Source organism: Nomascus leucogenys, chromosome 7b (assembly GCF_006542625.1).
Source record: "Nomascus leucogenys isolate Asia chromosome 7b, Asia_NLE_v1, whole genome shotgun sequence".
Lineage (NCBI taxonomy): Eukaryota > Metazoa > Chordata > Mammalia > Primates > Hylobatidae > Nomascus > Nomascus leucogenys.
The window spans coordinates 75,343,443-75,362,022 of record NC_044387.1 but is presented as its reverse complement, the minus strand read 5'-3'; the positions used below and the strand labels follow the sequence as shown (position 1 = coordinate 75,362,022).

General features: G+C 35.3%; 1 protein-coding gene across 1 annotated transcript in view; it reads right to left on the bottom strand.

Annotated features, from left to right (window-relative positions):
- LOC115835874 overlaps nucleotides 1-18,580 on the bottom strand; it is an 82,304-nt gene that overhangs the window by 28,685 nt on the left and 35,039 nt on the right. The window lies entirely within an intron of this gene.

Genomic DNA, 18,580 nt, shown 5'->3' with positions numbered 1-18,580 from the left:
AAGTATCTAATTTGAAAATTTTAAGAACTTGTGAATCACCTTTGAAATGTGCAGTCATTTGGAAAGTCGCTGGAAAGGAGTGGAAGTCTAAGGTCTAGTTCTGCTTCTTATTCTAAAAACCTGCTTGTCCTTAATTAAGTCAGTTCATTTCTTCATAACTTCATTTTCCTTTTCGGCAAAACACAGATCATATCAGCTTCCTAAGTGCTTCTTAGAGCTATTATGATGAAAAAAAAATGTTCCATCCAATGTGAAACACTTCTTCAAGTACAAATATGAGATATAATTATTTTAATCAGACCAATAATCAAAGTACATTTCTACCTTTCCCATCATGTTTATTGTCACTCACTCTCTCTCAAAATCCAACTTAAGGAATCCATTTGACAATTTAATTATGTGACTAAATTGGAGTTTATAGTCAGACCATGAAAAATAGACATAGGTAATGTTTTCAAGCATGTTTAATAAAGAGAAGCTTCTAAACAAGATACTATAAGTTGCTTTCATAATAAATAACCTTTCATTTTAAGTTCAATATTTACTAATTTTAATTTAGTGAATTAAAATATGGCAATTACACTGCCAGGCAACTAACAGAGCACATATTCCTGTGTATAGTGAAATATCTGCACTATGACACCTGGTTTCTCTTTCTGGATTTTATCAAGCATCTAAAATTTCCCATATAATTCTAAATAGTCCCTAAGTTTATGTCTTGACCTTACCACACACTAGTCTACAAAATAAAACACAAGAAGTTCCTGTCATTTTTAGAGCTTGATAAAATAAAATTAATAACAGATTGCAAAAATTATGAAAACAAGAAGCCTTTCTCCAAAAAGTGTTTCGAAGTAAAATATTTAACCAATACTTTGTTGAATTTATTCTTATATAGAAGAGTAAATTTTCTAAATAGAAAAAAGTCTCAATAAAGATACTTGAGTTATTATTACTTTAATATATCTAGGACTCTAAAATACATTATTTTAATTTTATTCTCTTCTAAAATTTAATAAATGATCTTTTCATGTTATTCAAGCTTTAATAATTCAGCTACGAGAGTTTTATATATTTTTAATTGATTCTTTACACTAAATGAAACGCGATAAATGGAACTAGACTGTAGGGGATTCAATATCTGGCCCTGTCCCTCGTTAGCTGCAACATCTTACATATGACTTATGTATAACTTCATGTATATATGTAGGACTCAATCTCTCTATGCCTGTTTTCTCATCTTTAAAAGGAACTACGAACGGAACCTACCTAAAAGAAAGTTGTCAGGAGCACTAAATGACTTAACACAAGTAAAGCACTTAACAATAGCGCCTGCCACATACTAATCCCTCAATTAGTGTTAATTCGTTTTTTAATAATAATGTTTGTTATTATGCTATAAGAGCATAATTATTATTATTTTTTTACAGAAATCACTTCTGGATTTTGATACTTGAAACTAGTACAAAGTGATCTTCCCTCTTTCTAACCCTTTTCCTTTTAACATTCACCCATTTTTATCTAGTGTAAATCATATACTATGGTAAACTGCTTCACAAAAGCCATAAAAATTATTTTAGTAAAATGTTATTCAAATTAACTTTTGATTAGAACTTACTTAAATTATATGCATTGATACCAGTTTAGTTTTGAGAAATACCAGTCAGATATTTGTAGAATGTTCCCTACCTACATTTTAAAAATATCAACTTCCATAGGATAAACAATAGAGGATCATTTGTACAACTGGCAGTTTCTGGTGTTTAATAAACAAGGGTTTATGCTTCAATTCAGTGATTTAGGAGATATGATGTTGAAGGCTTAGACAAAATAATAAAAATTAATACCATTCTATATCCATCACATCAGGAACAGGAAAGTCTCTTTTCATTCCATTAAAACAGAAAACACAATCAACCAGGTGAAGGGTAATTAACTCTGCACTGCAAGTATTTCTATTTATGCAACTTAAGGAAAAGTCATCACATCCTGTACCCTTGAATCAAGAAAACAATGGCTTTAGTTAACACCTGTTCTAGGAATTGAGCTAATGGTTTATTTTAAAAGCAAATTTCTACCTCTGTTACTTTCGGCAATTTAAGCTGGTATTCAATGCATATAAATGTTAAGTGTTAATTGTTATTGTTACTGTTGTCATTGTTATTTACAAACATTTTCCTATCTTTGATTAACATTTATTAAATGAAAATAATCACTATAGATCAAAATGTCTATAAATAATCCCAGAATTAGTAAGATGACCAAACCTTCGCGAATATGATTACTGTCATTAAAAGTTCTAAAAAATTATTCAAACAGATAAAAGATGTGAATAGAAAGCTTATAAATAATGCAAGACACGTGTAATAATGCTGCTAGGAATAAATATATTGATAGAGGAAAGAAACTACCTAGACAACGTCAAATTTATTATCCATAATTTAATAAGATATTGATTATACTTTGTTTAATTCTCTCATTTATGTTTTTAAAGTAATCTCAAAATGCCTCAAATTAAATTAGATTAATGAAATTAATTTTTAATGGGTAGTTACAATAGATTAAGACATGCTTTATATGTTAAAATTTTTTTAAGGTAAGCAAAAAAAATCTAATTCTGAATATTTGATCCCTTTTCTAGTGAAAAGCTAGAAAACTTTCAGCAAGAATAGAATAAATATTACTTCTGTTTTTGCTGATAAAGAACAGCATATATTAAGAAGTAGAAGTTGAAAATTTAAAGATTCACAGTTCCTTAAGAATTTTTTCAGAAAATCACATACGTGACACCCCAGTGCTTGAACATAGCACAAATATAAAGGTGGAGCAAGAAAGGAACAGAATAGAATGGAAAGAGACTTTCTTGTTCCTGATGTGATGGATATAGAATGGTATAATTTTTATTATTTTCTCTAAGCCTTCAACATCATATCTCCTAAATCACTGAATTGAAGCATAAACCCTTGTTTATTAAACACCAGAAACTGCCAATTGTACAAATGATCTTCTATTGTTTATCCTATGGAAGTTGATACTTTTAAAATGTAGGTAGTGGACATTCTACAAAATATGTTTTGCCATAGACAAATATAAAATTCAAACTTGCCATAGAAATATAGATCTTTTAAAATATACACACTGTATGTATATATATATATATATAAAAAAAATAAACTTGTCATAGAAATATAGACCTTTCAAAAAATACACACTGTGAAATAGAAGTAGTCCAAAATGTATAACCCATTAAACCTTAACTGGGTTGGCCTGTACAATAAGTATTTTTATACATAAGTCATTAACAATATGCCAACACATTCATTTATACTGGAATAAGAAATCTGCTCTGCTTACTCCACTTAAATTTACTGTAGCTTATGCCACATATGTTTTTTCAGATCCTAAAATCTGAATGTGAACCTCACTATAATCTAAACCAGCTTCTTGAAACGTAACACTAGTTCTGCACCAAAGTGTATGTAATAAAATATATCCATGAATGTGTGGTAGACCAATTCTAACATTCCCTTAGTTTGGGTTCCTGACAGAGTTTACCCATTTTGTATCTCAATAACAATTACAGTTAAAGCAACAGGGCACTCTAAATCATTTAAGGCTTATAAGTTATATTCCAGTATAGTTTTAGCTTCAAACCACATTTGATAGGTCATAGACTCAATATCCTTATTTTGTCACTAGTCTAAAATTGAACATTTCCCCTTTGATGCAACAGTCACAAAAGCCAGCGCTTTTTATATCTATACAGGATTAGAATTTATTTTTGTTGTTGCTTAAGGTTTAATTATTAATTTATTGTACTATACATGGCCAAAAATGTGGTCTACAAAATACCTACTTTCTGAAAAGAATTAAGGTAGTTTTGAGGATACTTGGAAACAAGGTGTATGCTTGGTTTGAAGGGGGAATGTTCTATCTGCAGCTATGAATTCAATACTATTATATTATATTATTCTAATATTTTGTGTCCTGTTAAAAATCAACTTGATAAAATATTAAGATCTGTTAAAAATCTTCCATAGTAATTGCATGTCTCTTCGTTTCTCTTTAGGTGTCTAATAGATCTGACTTAAGTGCCTCTATGCTATGTTATTTGGCACATGAAAATGCATGACCACGTTATCTTCATTGTGAATATTTTATGCCACTTGAATCCAACTTTATTATTGTTAATGCAAAATATCTGAGACAAGTCTCAGCCAGTTTAGGAAGTTTATGTTGCCAAAGTTAAGATGCCTGTGACACAGCCCGATTGTCCTAAGCAGTTCCCAGCTTGACTTTTCCCTTTAGCTTAGTGATTTTGGAGTCCCAAAATTTATTTTCCCTTCACACTATTAATATCATCTCCATCTCCCGTATTTTTCCCCCTCCCATTCTCCTCCTCCTCCTTTTCTTGCTCCTCTACCTTTTTCTTCTTGTTCCTTGCCCATTCTCGTTTTTTTTTTTTTCAGCTTTCCTGCACTTTTTTGTTTCAATGTGCTTCCCAGCACTTAGTTGGGCTCTGATTTTAATCAACTGCAAGACACTATCTGTCTTGCAGTATTATAGTATTTGTTTATTTCCACTACTATAATTTTGATTTAACTTGAGAAACCTTGTTTTATGCTTTCCTTTTAACACTTACTTTGTTTTCTCATGTTTTCGAAAAGGCATTTATTGATTCAACAACATTTACTCAAGAATAAATGTCATACATTGTGACATATAACTATCTTTTCATTGCTTTTATTTTATTTTAAGTGCCTAAAAAGGTAACTCATACTCATCTTTCAGGTTTCTCTGTTTTTAAAAAGAATCACTTAGGTAAAGCCTTACTTAGCTGCCAAATTAAATTATTTTCCCCTATTATTCTTTTTCACAGCATCCTTTAATTTCTCCTCAAAGTATTTTGCAATTCTTTGTTTGTGAGGTTATTAGTATAATTTCTATCCATTCACTACATCCCAAGAGGTTAGGTGCCTTGTGTGTCCTGCTCATAACTATATACCAAGGGCCTAGAAGGGATTGCCATGTAGCAAGGGACTCAATAATGTTAGTTAAAAGAATAAATAACTGAATGTATAAATTAACGATATAGATAGTCTTAAAAATTCAACTGTGATTATCTTGAATTTAAAAACACTTTCTCTACTGAGTGATGAGATCAAAGACTGTTTTCATTTCTTTTCCTGTTTACATTTTTTTGTATTATTAAATGTTTTATGATGTTCATTTTTGAAAAAAAGACATGATTTGATATGAGTCTCTTTTCATATAAAGAAAAAATAGAATTTTTTAAATATCTCTCACCAACACTTATTTTTATTAATAGGGATTGCCTTTTTAAGCCTAGGTTTTATTGATTAACTCTATAACATACTTTAAATACATGATATAATTCAATTTGGTTACAGAAATAATATAAAATTTATTTATCTGGATATTTTTAAGAAAAAGAGAAGTGTCTAAAACAAATGAAGTGCTCTCCAGACACCAAACAGTTGGATGTAACATGTAAGTGGCAAATAGGTCTGTTAGTTCTGATTCTACCACCTGTGTACATTATGTTACCTTTCTGAACATAATCTCTAAGTCAAGACAAAAAATGTACAGGTTTTTCTGGTAAAATTTGGCATCTATAAAACTTTCCTAATACTTAACTTTTTTCTAGGTCTGTGCATTACTAAACTGTAAAGTTGTTAGTACAGGGCTCATTTGTATTGCCAATAGTACCTGTTGCTTAATATATAATGTGCTGAGTGAATACATAAATACTCTGGGAGAAAACATTGACTGTAATAATGACTTTTGTCAAATAATTTGATCACTATGACATTTAAATTTAGTTAGTCCCAGCTACTCAGAAGGCTTAGATGGGAGGATCATTTGAGCCCAGGAGTTTCAGTGCAACCTGGGCAACATAGCAAGACCCTGTCCATAAAAAAAACAATTAGCTAGACTGGACATTCGGTCTTTTTGCTTCACATACAAACCTTTAAAAAATACTTTCAGCTGTTCTCATTTCCTTTTCAGGTGCTTTGGGCTCTCCTATCATGCAGACTGCAGTTGCTCTGAAACCATCATGGTAACAAGCATTCACCTGAACCATTTTTGAGTCAAAACTAACTTTAATAAACAATTTAAAATTGTCAAAGTTTACAAATATAAACAATGAGATTACATAGGAATAACATGCCCTAGAATGGATCATACTACTGTACATGAGAAGTTTTTTTAAATAAAAGCTGTTCTAAATATATAAATCAGTAATTATGTTTTCTTAAATAATGAAATAATAATGATATTTATAGAGATAAAATAGAGGTTTGAAAAATTGTGGGGAGATTATAATAGAAACATAATTTCATTGTAGAAAATTAGAAAAATACAAAAAATTAAAAACTGTTTTAATCCTATGTGGCTTTATTTTTTAACAAAGGCATATATAGAGAATATGTCTATAGCAAAGTTTCAAGTAACTCATGGCTCTAAAAGTGTAACTGCAAACTTTAGCATAAATGTATCAATACTGGTTAAAATTATATGCAGAAAATGTGAAAGGCTGGCACAATGCAAACTGACAAAAGCCCAAAACAAACAAAAGACCAAAAGTAAACTGAGACTTAAGGTTCATTATAAGAAATGTGTTCTTTAAAAACTATTTTTGAGTCCCACTGAATTTAATAAACAATTAAAAATATTCACCAGTGGCTGGGTGCAGTGGCTCACGCCTGTAATCTCAGCACTTTGGGAGGCCAAGGCAGGCGGATCATGAGGTCAGGAGATCAAAACCATCCTGGCTAACACAGTGAAAGTCCATCTCTACTAAAAATACAAAACATTAGCTGGGCGTGGTGGCAGGTGCCTGTAGTCCCAGTTACTCGGGAGGCTGAAGCAGGAGAACCAGGAAGGCGGAGGTTGCAGTGAGCCGAGATCATGCCACTACACTCCAGTCTGGCAACAGACTGCATTTTTTTTCCCTGTCCCAAGGGGAAAAAAAAAAAAATTCACTAGCTAAATACTAAATAACTAGTTACAGCTGCCTTTGAGTGTTATTTCTGAATTCAGACAAATATTTTGTGGCTTTAAATTTCATTGCTGTTGAAGTTTCCAATTACGCTTTTTGTTCTACTTGGGCAGAGAATTTGGAAACTGTATTGGAAGCAATCTAAATGTCTAACAAGAGCAGGATGGTTACATACACTTTGATATATGTGAATAATGAAATGCTATGAAGCGCTTTTGAAATAATGTTAAAGAGTATGTAATCATGAAGAAATATTCCTAATGTTAAAATTTTTAAAAAGACGCAAAAATGGTATAAAATATGACCCAAATATTATGTGTATTTATGTTCACATGACTACCACCCTTTTTTGTTTATGCTAGTTTAAGCTTCTGTCACTTGAAATAAAAAAGTCCAAGTTAACATATTTTTAGATTATTAATAGAAAATTAATAAAATTTTATGTTAACTTCCTATTAACAGTCAGCTTTTTTAGCTGACACTTTACTATTTGAAACAATATTGCTTTGTAGCTTTCAAAAGCCTGTGTTAAAGTAAAAGGACAAAAGAAAAAGTTTCATTACAGTGTTAAAAAAGGCTTAAATTTGATATTTTCTGCCATTTCCATATCATGTCTAAAAAATACATCATCTTGAGTATCATGCAGATATGTTCCTGTATGAACATTTCAAAATCCAAACTAAACTTCCCCTCTATGATGCTTTATAATTGTAGTGCCAAAGTATACACCTGGAGTTTAAGATAAACGATGAAAACCTCAAATTTAAGAAATTGTCATCTTGGAAGAGTAACTATAAAATTTGGAATTTATATATACGAATTAATCTTAATCAATGTCATGAAACCAAAGATAGTCTGTGGACTTATCCCCCATCTAAGCATTCTCCCTACTTTCTATGGGAAATTAATATTTTACCCCTAAGTCTCCCTATGTATTGTACATAGGGAAATTAGTGTGCTCCTCCCTCAACTCTTAACAGGTAACAAAATAAAACAGGAGAGATCTTATTAACGAAAGACTGAGCTAGGTACAATAGTGCATGCCTGTAGTCCCAACTACTTGGGCAGCTAAGGCCAGAGCCTAGGAGTTCAAGTCCAACCTGCACAACAAAGAAAGATCGCATCTCTAGGAAAAAAAAAAAATAAAGGAAGAAGGAATAGACCTCTTTGCTCTTTGAGCCTACACTTCTCTACCTTCCAAAGCTAAACATTGGAGAGAAAAACAGCATCACTTATTTTAACATAAAATCTGTTCCTACTTTTAATGAAAAAAGTATTTTTTAAAATAAATGAAAAAATGCAAAAATTAAATGAAGGATATTAGAAAGTCCCTTAAAAGGAATAATAACTTATTTTAACTTCTTATACATTTAAATTACATCACTGACAAAATTACAACAGGTCTTTTCTTTTATTATAATTTAAGTTTTAGGGTACATGTGCACAACGTGCAGGTTTGTTACATATGTATACATGTGCCATGTTGGTGTGCTGCACCCATTAACTCATCATTTAGCATTAGGTATATCTCCTAATGCTATCCCTCCCCCCTACCCCCACCCCACAACAGGCCCCAGTGTGTGATGTTCCCCTTCCTGTGTCCATGAGTTCTCATTGTTCAATTCCCACCTATGAGTGAGAACATGCGGTGTTTGGTTTTTTGTCCTTGCGATAGTTTGCTGAGAATGATGGTTTCCAGCTTCATCCATGTCCCTACAAAGGACATGAACTCTTCCTTTTTATGGCTGCATAGTATTCCATGGTGTATATGTGCCACATTTTCTTAATCCAGTCTATCATTGTTGGACATTTGTGTTGGTTCCAAGTCTTTGCTATTGTGAATAGTGCCACAATAAACATACGTGTGCATGTGTCTTTATAGCAGCATGATTTATAATCCTTTGGGTATATACCCAGTAATGGGATGGCTGGGTCAAATGGTATTTCTAGTTCTAGATCCCTGAGGAATCGCCACACTGACTTCCACAATGGTCGAACTAGTTTACAGTCCCACCAGCAGTGTAAAAGTGTTCCTATTTCTCCACATCCTCTCCAGCACCTGTTGTTTCCTGACTTTTTAATGATCACCATTCTAACTGGTGTGAGATGGTATCTCATTGCGGTTTGGATTTGCATTTCTCTGATGGCCAGTGATGATGAGCATTTTTTCATGTCTTTTGGCTGCATAAATGTCTTCCTTTGAGAAGTGTCTGTTCATATCCTTTGCCCACTTGTTGATGGCGTTGTTTTTTTCTTGTAAATTCGTTTGAGTTCACTGTAGATTCTGGATATTAGCCCTTTGTCAGATGAGTACATTGCAAAAATTTTCTCCCATTGTGTAGGTTGCCTGTTCACTCTGATGGTAGTTTCTTTTGCTGTACAGAAGCTCTTTAGTTTAATTAGATCCCATTTGTCAATTTTGGCTTTTGTTGCCATTGCTTTTGGTGTTTTAGACATGAAGTCCTTGCCCATGCCTATGTCCTGAATGGTATTGCCTAGGTTTTCTTCTAGGGTTTTTATGGTTTCAGGTCTAACATTTAAGTCTTTAATCCATCTTGAATTAATTTTTGTATAAAGTGTAAGGAAGGGATCCAGTTTCAGTTTTCTACATATGGCTAGCCAGTTTTCCCAGCACCATTTATTAAATAGGGAATCCTTTCCCCATTTCTTGTTTTTGTCAGGTTTGTCAAAGATCAGATAGTTGTAGATATGCGGCATCATTTCTGAGGGCTCTGTTCTGTTCCATTGGTCTATATCTCTGTTTTGGTACCAGTACCATGCTGTTTTGGTTACTGTAGCCTTATAGTATAGTTTGAAGTCAGGTAGCGTGATGCCTCCAGCTTTGTTCTTTTGGCTTAGGATTGACTTGGCAATGCAGGCTCTTTTTTGGTTCCATATGAACTTTAAAGTAGTTTTTTCCAATTCTGTGAAGAAAGTCATTGGTAGCTTGATGGGAATGACACTGAATCTATAAATTACCTTCTGAGCACATCCTTGTACAATGGAAAGATATTTATCTGCCTGATCAATGATACCGTTATTACTAAGTCAAATGTCAAAAAAGCTGGACTAATGATAGCTTAAAACAGTTCACATTCTAATCTTATAAATGCAGTTATGTGCCATTTCACGCATCTATGTCCATTAAGTATAATCTCTCTCAACTAAATAACATCTAAAACACTACTTAGAATGAATAACTTATGGTCTGAGAATAAAGTGGGTGTTAAAAAGAATTGATTCTAAGGAAAGAGATGCATATCAGAAGATAAATAGTATATACGACTACATTATTTGGTAAATGTAATAGATGTATAGTTTTTTTGTCAAGAGAAGCAGAAATCTTAGCTACTATCTTCAAACCACTGAGAGCTTTCTGAAATAATTTATTCAATCTAAGTTATTTAAAGATATTGTGGAATAAAGAAACTCTTTAAATTCTCAAAATGAAGATTATAAAAGTATTACAGTTTTATCACACTTTGATCTTTAGCAGTTATTTGATCAAACAAAATATTTTGTTTCTGGGAGCATGAAATTGTTCAAGGAGCAAGGGTCTGAGGGTCTGAGAGCACTAAAGTTGAATACTAGTTAGCTGTGTTTTCTTGGGCAAGTTATTCAAACTTTGTCTCCCTTCTCTGTAAAATGAGCATGATTTTGTCTTCTGTAAAATGAACTACGTTGGAAGAAAGTTGTCAGGATTAAGCAACTCTAAGGAGCCTATCTGACACCATAGCAATAATAGTAGACTAGTTAGTGCTCAGTTAATTCTCCTCTTCTTTTTCCAAGTGACCTTTCAGAAACCACATACATTTTGACATGAATTTCTAGCTGAAAACTATTCAAATAAAAGACATTATAGCTGATTCATATTCTAAAATCTGAAATGAACCTTTAAAACCCCCTAGTATTTAAATGATTAGAAACAATATTATTTCAATTGATTCAACAAAGTTTTCTTAGAATTTATTGTATTTTATGACCCAATTAGTTTTCTTTTTTTTTTTTGAGATAGAGTCTTACTCTGTCACCCGGGCTGGAGTGCAGTGGTGCAGTCTTGGCTCACTGCAACCTCTGCCCCCTGGGTTCAAGCAGTTCTCCTGCCTCAGCCTCCCCAGTAGCTGTGATGACAGGTGCCTGCCACCACGCCCGGCTAATTTTTGTATTTTTAGTAGAGACAGGGTTTCACCATCTTGGCCAGGCTGGTCTTGAACTCCTTACCTCATGATCCACCCGCCTCGGCCTCCAAAACTTAATTTTGTCTTTAAATATACACACAAGAACTGGTTTAAAATCAAGGTGTTGGTCAAACACAAATATAACCGAACCTCTCTGTTCAGGCATATAATGTAACTAAACAGCGTGTAGTACAACAAAGCCAGCAAAGTAAACACTGCCTAGAGATAACCGGCCTTGTTGCCTCTGTTGAGCATGTCAAAGTCCTGCTTCTGAAAATATTTGAAAAATCTGCCTATTTTCCATCTGCTATATTTCTCAGAGGATAACTGAAAATTCATGTGGAAGTTCACTGCAAGTTCAAATGTGTCATATCAGGTCATTTACAGGGTAAAAGTTCACTGGGAGTTTATTATTCGTTTTTAAAGACTGCAGTGGAAAAAGAATAAATATACTAATTGAAGCCATTTTATATTATGACCACCGCATTTTTACGCATCATAAATAAAAATTACAAATTTTAAAAGGCCATGTGCTATGCATAATTACAATTAAAAGGATCCTACAGAAGATGATACTATTCCTTGGGACTATCCTTAGAGAAAAAATTATAGATAAATCTTGGTTGTTTTAGATATTATTTAAAGTAAAACAGTTGTCATATTTTACATTTGTATTGCGTGTTTTGTTTAAACCACACATTTAAATGCAGAAATACAGAGACATAGAAAAAAGAGGAAACATCAGAAATAATAAGTGGATATCATCTTACTATTTAGCTGAATAGAGATGATTTTTAATTGGCAGTTGCTAAGAATGCTATTTAAGGTACAATATTTGTAGGATGTTTATAGTAGAAGTAGGCAGCCAGGAGAAATATGTCTTATTTGGAATAAATCACTGAATCATTAAGAAAAAACCTAAACCACACAGCATTCGTCAATGATTTGAATCACTGAGGCAAAAATTAAGATTTTTCTTTTGGATAAAACCATAATATTTTTTAAGATTTAGAAGAATATTTTTCAAGGAAAATAATAGTGAACACATATATACATTTAGGGGATAATTTCTGGCTTCAAAGATTAAAAATATTTTCTTTCTATAAAGTACTGGTACATCACAGGGGGTATTTGAAAGCTGAGGCTAAGTCCTGCCAGCTTGGGTTCATAAGAATCTTCCTTTTACTGCAAGCAGTAAGAGGAGAGTGAGGAATCAATCTGACCACCAACGCAGTAAGCCCTGGAATCAGTCTGAAGTCACCAGGGACCAGAGGAATTCTGTCACTGATAGAGGGTCGTGACTGCAAGTTGTCCAGGTTCTTGGTGTTTTGAACAAAGAATTGAACAAAACTCCCAGCAAAGCAAAGAAAGAATGAAGCAACAAAAAGAAGGAACACAGGGATTTATTGAAAAGTGAAAGTACACTCCACAGCATGGCAGCCAACCTGAGCAGCAGCTAAAGGGCCCGGATATAGAATCTTCTTGGGTTCAAATACCCCCTAGAAATTTCCCATTGGCCACTTCATGCTCACTTCATGTAAACGAAGCAGTAGCCGGCAGAAGTGAAGTTACAAGGATCACACTCCTGTGCAAGCATCTGATTGGTTGTGCAAAGCAACCAATCAGACGCTAGGGTGAAGTTACAAAGTTATACTTCTATGCAAATGAAGACTCGGTTGGCAATCAGTCTGATTGGTTGTGGACAGCAACCACTCAGAGGCTGGAGTGAAGTTACAAAGTTGCAAATGAAGACTCCACCAGCAATCAGTCTGATTTTCTGTGGACAGCCAATTTCCCATCTGCCAGTGCAGAAAGCGTGGGGCATTTACAAAGTGAGTAGCCTCTGGTCCTTTTGTTATCTAGGCTTGGAAAGTTAGGGTTTTCCTTTCAATTAGTCATAGGAAGTCGGCGTGAAACAGCCTTAGGTTCCCAGCCTCCAGACTCTATTCTCCTGCCTCAATTTGACTGGGCAGGAGAATAGAGGACAATCATGCGTAGCCCTTGTAAAGCCTCACAGCTCATGCAGTCTTACTCCTCTGACTTCTTTCCCTTGAATCCCTGCTCCATCCAGCTAGGATTCTCATCACAAGAAGCCAGATGCCGTTTCCGCACCTTTAGAAAAACATTAACTGAATTTCTATACTAAATACATCCATTCCTCTCAGTATGATTTCTTTCTCTTTGGCTCCCAGGCATCACCTGAATTTAGTCCTTATCACACACTGATACGTCATCGTGTGATTTTAAGAGGTGTAATATTAAATATAGAAATTGAATATGTAAAATACACAGTTTTGGATAGTTGTTATTCATCAAATGTATCATTTGGTATAATGTAGCCACTTTTCCTCGGGTTTTCCTCCTGGCTGCTCTGAACCATAGTTTTCCCTGTTTTTCACCTATGCACAATATATGATTTCCCATACTGGAAAGCTTTCCAATGGACAGTTCCTCATACACCCCTGCTTGGGGGGGATTGTCTCCTTTGGTACAGTGGCTGAACAGCTATCGTATGAAGTTGGTGATCTTCAGCAGATGTGACTTGTGACTCTTCCCAAGTGTCTCCTACTGAAATTCCAGGTCAGTGAATAATATGGTTTTGTTCTTAAATGCTATGTCTACACATACACACACACACACGCACGCACACACTCCAGTCTTTATCATACGAAACTGCAATTGTTTCCAACTTCATACCATCCTTTCTAAGCAAAGTGTGGAAGTAAGTTGACAATTCTGTGATATGATCCATGGCACATATTTCTAAAATGCATTGAACAACAATAAAACAAGATCCATAAAAATGGGAAAACAAACCATTTTCTTAGATGGAAAGACATTATAATAAAATGTCAGTTCTACCAAGTTAACTATATACTCAAAACAAATCCAATTAGAATTTCCTCCTTTGGATAAGATAATCTTAAGGCTCATGTGAAAGAACAAATGCCAAACAATAGCAAAAAATATATATATTTTTTGAGACAGAGTTTCGCTCTTGTTGCCCAGGCTGGAGTGCAATGGCACGATCTCAGCTCACCGCAACCTCCGCCTCCCAGGTTCAAGTGATTCTCCTGCCTCAGCCTCCCAAGTAGCTGGGATTACAGGCATGCACCACTACGTCTGGCTAATTTTTTATGTATTTTTAGTAGAGATGCGGTTTCTCCATGTTGGTCAGGCTGGTCTGGAACTCCTGACCTCAGGTGATCCACCCACCTCGGCCTCCCAAAGTGCTGGGATTACAGGCGCAAGCCACCGTGCCCAGCCGCAAAAAATATTTTTTAAGAAAAGGGGGTGAGGAAGGACTTGGCTTATCAGATATGAAAACATTTTACTTTTACTTTTATTTTTTTGTTGTTGTATTTTTAGTAGAGATGGAGTTTCACCATGTTAGCCAGGATGGTCTCCATTTCCTGACCTCATGATCCGCCCGCCTCTGCCTCCCAAAGTGCTGGGATTACAGGCGTGAGCCACCATGCCCGCCCAAAAACATTTTATTATACACCAATATGTTAATATGTGTATATGCATTCACATCCATATATGATTATCTGAGGGTAAATACAAAGTACAAAAGAATGCGTGTTTGGTCTGTGGCATGATTACATAGGCAAAAGCGATGCCAATAAGCAGGAGAGGGGAGCAGTGGGAAAAGAGGAGGCAAACAAAAAATAAGAGAACTACATTAAAGAAAGCAGATGGAATATGACCAGATTTATTCATGTATGATACATCTTTTATATGGGTATATAGATAAATAAGTTAATTCTTTAAGTGTTGAAAGGAGACAAAGTCAGAGAAAGGTGGAAAGATGAGAACATGGTTGAGAAATGCCTGGAGATGCAGGCTGAACAGGCACTACAGCACAGCCTACTAGCGGTCTTCCTTAACTCTCTTATCACAGCTGCCCCTCTTAGAACTTATGTGCTTCCTCCCACTACCTCTGAATCAGATGGACAAGAACGTACTAAAACCCAACCCTCGACTTCCCAATACACTCAACTTTCCCCTTGGCCTTCCCTTCCCTTGATTCCTTGATTCTCCCGTTGTGGTCCTCTACATTCCCAAGCCACCTCATCCACTTCCATGGCTTCAACTATCAGTGCTCACCCATTCTCAAGTAAATCTTGATGTCTTTTCCTCACATTCCCCCAAGCTACTCTCAATTTCTTATATGTCCCACAGTTATAAGAAACTAAATGAAATACAGCTGCCCGCTCCATTACTAATAGTATTGCTACCGTTAAAACCACCACCATCACTGCTACCACTGCTTTACTACCAATAGTACTGCCATTATTTCTATTTCTACTGGGTGCCATTTATTTAGTGTTTACTATATGTCAGGCACTGAACTCAGCCCTTACCAATGGCAGCTCATTTATTCTCATCTTTAAACAACCCTATGAGTAGGTGTTATCCTAATTTTATGCTTGAGGGACTCAAAAAGCTCAGGACTACATCACCATGAATTGAACAATGAGAACACATGGGCACAGGAAGGGGAACATCACACTCCGGGGACAGTTGTGGGGTTGGGGGAGGGGGTAGGGACAGCATTAGGAGATATACCTAATGCCAAATGACGAGTTAATGGGTGCAGCACACCAACATGGCACATGGATACATGTGTAACAAACCTGCACATTGCGCACATGTACCCTAAAAGTTAAAGTATAATAATAAAAGAAAAAGATAGGCAACCTATGTTCAGATGCAGTCAAAGCACGTCTGTTCTTGTGTTAATATAGTATCAGTTTGATTCGTTTACAAATATTTGATGAACATCTAAGTGCAAAACAGTAAAATAGAGGTGAACATTTTACTGAAAACTTACTAAATATCTTTTGCATTGTTCTAAGTGCTTTACATTTATTATTTGATTCACACCACCTTCCCATTCTACAACCTAACTAGCATAGATTATCTTTGTTCTACAGATAGGTGAATTGAGGCAAATAGAAGTGAAGTAGCTTGACCCATCTCACAGAGCTAATAAGTGGTAGAACTAGGATTCCAGGTAATGTCTGTAGAATTTATGGTTTTCCATTGCTATTTTGGAAGAGAATATACTATTATGATAAATTCCTAGATATGCAAAGATCCATCTCTTCAAAGAGTTTACAATCTGGTTGAATAGATAAGACTATCAACTACTTCAGAGTTGGAAAGCCCTTGCACTAGAAACAAGAGACAGGGAAACCAAGTAAAAGACTATTATAGTAGCCTGCAGAATCTAGATGAGGCAACTGGCAAGTGTGAGTGAATATGAAAGGAACAAAATGAGAAATATTATGGATTGAAACACTGATCTCATCTGGTGATTGATGAGATAAAGAAGACCATGGAAGAGAACAAACATTGCCTGAGTCTGAATTAGTGGCTGACTGACCATGTCACTGTCAGAAACGGACATGTCTTCAATAGGGGTGGATGATTTTGAGGTAAGAATAAAATTATAAATAAAGTCAAATCTATTCAGATCTTTCTAGTGGAGTTGTGACTCAGAAGCTCCGGTGAGAGGCCAGGGCAGTAGATGTAAAGTGTGGGAGCCACCTGCTCTCCACACTGAGACCGCAGATGCTCCCGCTGAGGGAGACAATGCAGAGCCCTAACAGCAATGGGCCTCAGCCACATTTCCCATCAGTGCTCTGACACTCGTGTTTTCACTGCTTCCTGCCAGTCTGGCGCCACATGACAGCCAAGGAGGAGGCAAAAGAAACGATAGAGAGAAGAGTGAGCAGTGCCTTTCTGGCTATAGACAAGACTCAGAGTAAAAGTGGAGACAAGACTGGAAAGATTTACTGTCTAGACTGACAGCAGTTTGGAATGTCATCTAAAGGCTCCTGTTTTACACTAAAGCAGAGGCCTGTGTATTGTAAGCTTCATATTGGTAAGTGAAGCCGACTTTGCTGGTGCGTATCGCAGGAGCTTCTGAGAGCAAGGAGCTTCTAGGACCAAGGGCCTTCTGCTACTTCTAACAACGAAGCCTTGGATGGAATAGGGTGAGAGAAAAAGTAAATCATGAGCATGTCCTGGCATTCAAGGTCTCAGTATATTCAGTGTATTCAGTCCTTAAAGGGAGAGGTTCTATTTCTATTTCAGGTACTATATTACTTTCCTAGGGCAGCCATAACAAAGTACCAAAAACTGGGTGACTTAAAACAACAGGAATTTATAGGCTCACAGTTCTGGAGGCTAGAAATTCAAAATCCAGGTATCAGCAGGCAGGGCCATGCTCTCTCTGACAGTTCTAGGGGAGAATCCTTCCTTGCCCCTTCCCAGCTTCTGGTGTTTGCCACCAATCTCTGGTGTTCCTTGGTTTTAAATGCATCACTCCCATTTTCTGTCTGTCCAAATATCCCCTTCTAATAAGGACACCATTCATATTGGATGATGGCTCTCCCTAATGACCTCATTTTAACTTGATTACCTCTTTAAAGACCCTATCTCCAAATAAGGTCATATTCTTAGGCACTGGGGGTTAGGACTTCAACGTACTGTATCTTTTTGTTGAATTTGGGACACGATTCAACCCATAACAGATATAATAATGGTTTAATAACAACAAACATTGATAATAAGTTAGACATCATAATATTATAATAGGAGTACAAAAATATTGCATATTATTTTGAGGAAGTATGATCTTTAAGACGCCTTAAAGAATTCTCCTATGGCCAGGGGCGGAGGCTCATGCCTATAATCCCAGCAGTTTGAGAGTCCAAGGTGGGCAGATCACAAGGTCAGAAGATCAAGATCATCCTGGCCAACATGGCAAAACCCTGTCTCTACTAAAAATACAAACATTAGCTGGGTGTGGTGGCATGCGCCTGTAATCCCAGCTACTCAGGAGGCTGAGGCAGGAGAATCGCTTGAACCAGAGAGTTGGAGGTTGCAGTGAGCCGAGATCACGCCACTGCACTCCAGTCTGGGCCATAGAGTGAGAATCTGTCTCAAAGAAAAAAAAAAAAAAAGAATTCTCCTACAACTTATTTCTGGATCCTAATAAGATAATAATGACTAGGATATAACATTTGCTTGTGTTTCACAATACAAAGATATTTTTAAATGGGCACTACTTAAATACAGTTTAATAAATGAACAATAAAATTTATAAAATGTAGATATTATATGCCATGCTATAACCTATATATATATATATATATATATATATATATATATATATATATTCATTGCTTCCTGTCAGTCTGGCACCAAATGATAATCGGTGAATATTCCACCAGTACTCTGAGTACCACATTCAGTGAGATTGCCTGCAAGACTGCAAAGCAAATAAAAAACTAGCATTACTATAGCGAGAAAAATGTTTTAATACATGTTCAAATATAAAAAGAATATATTACAAATAAAACTT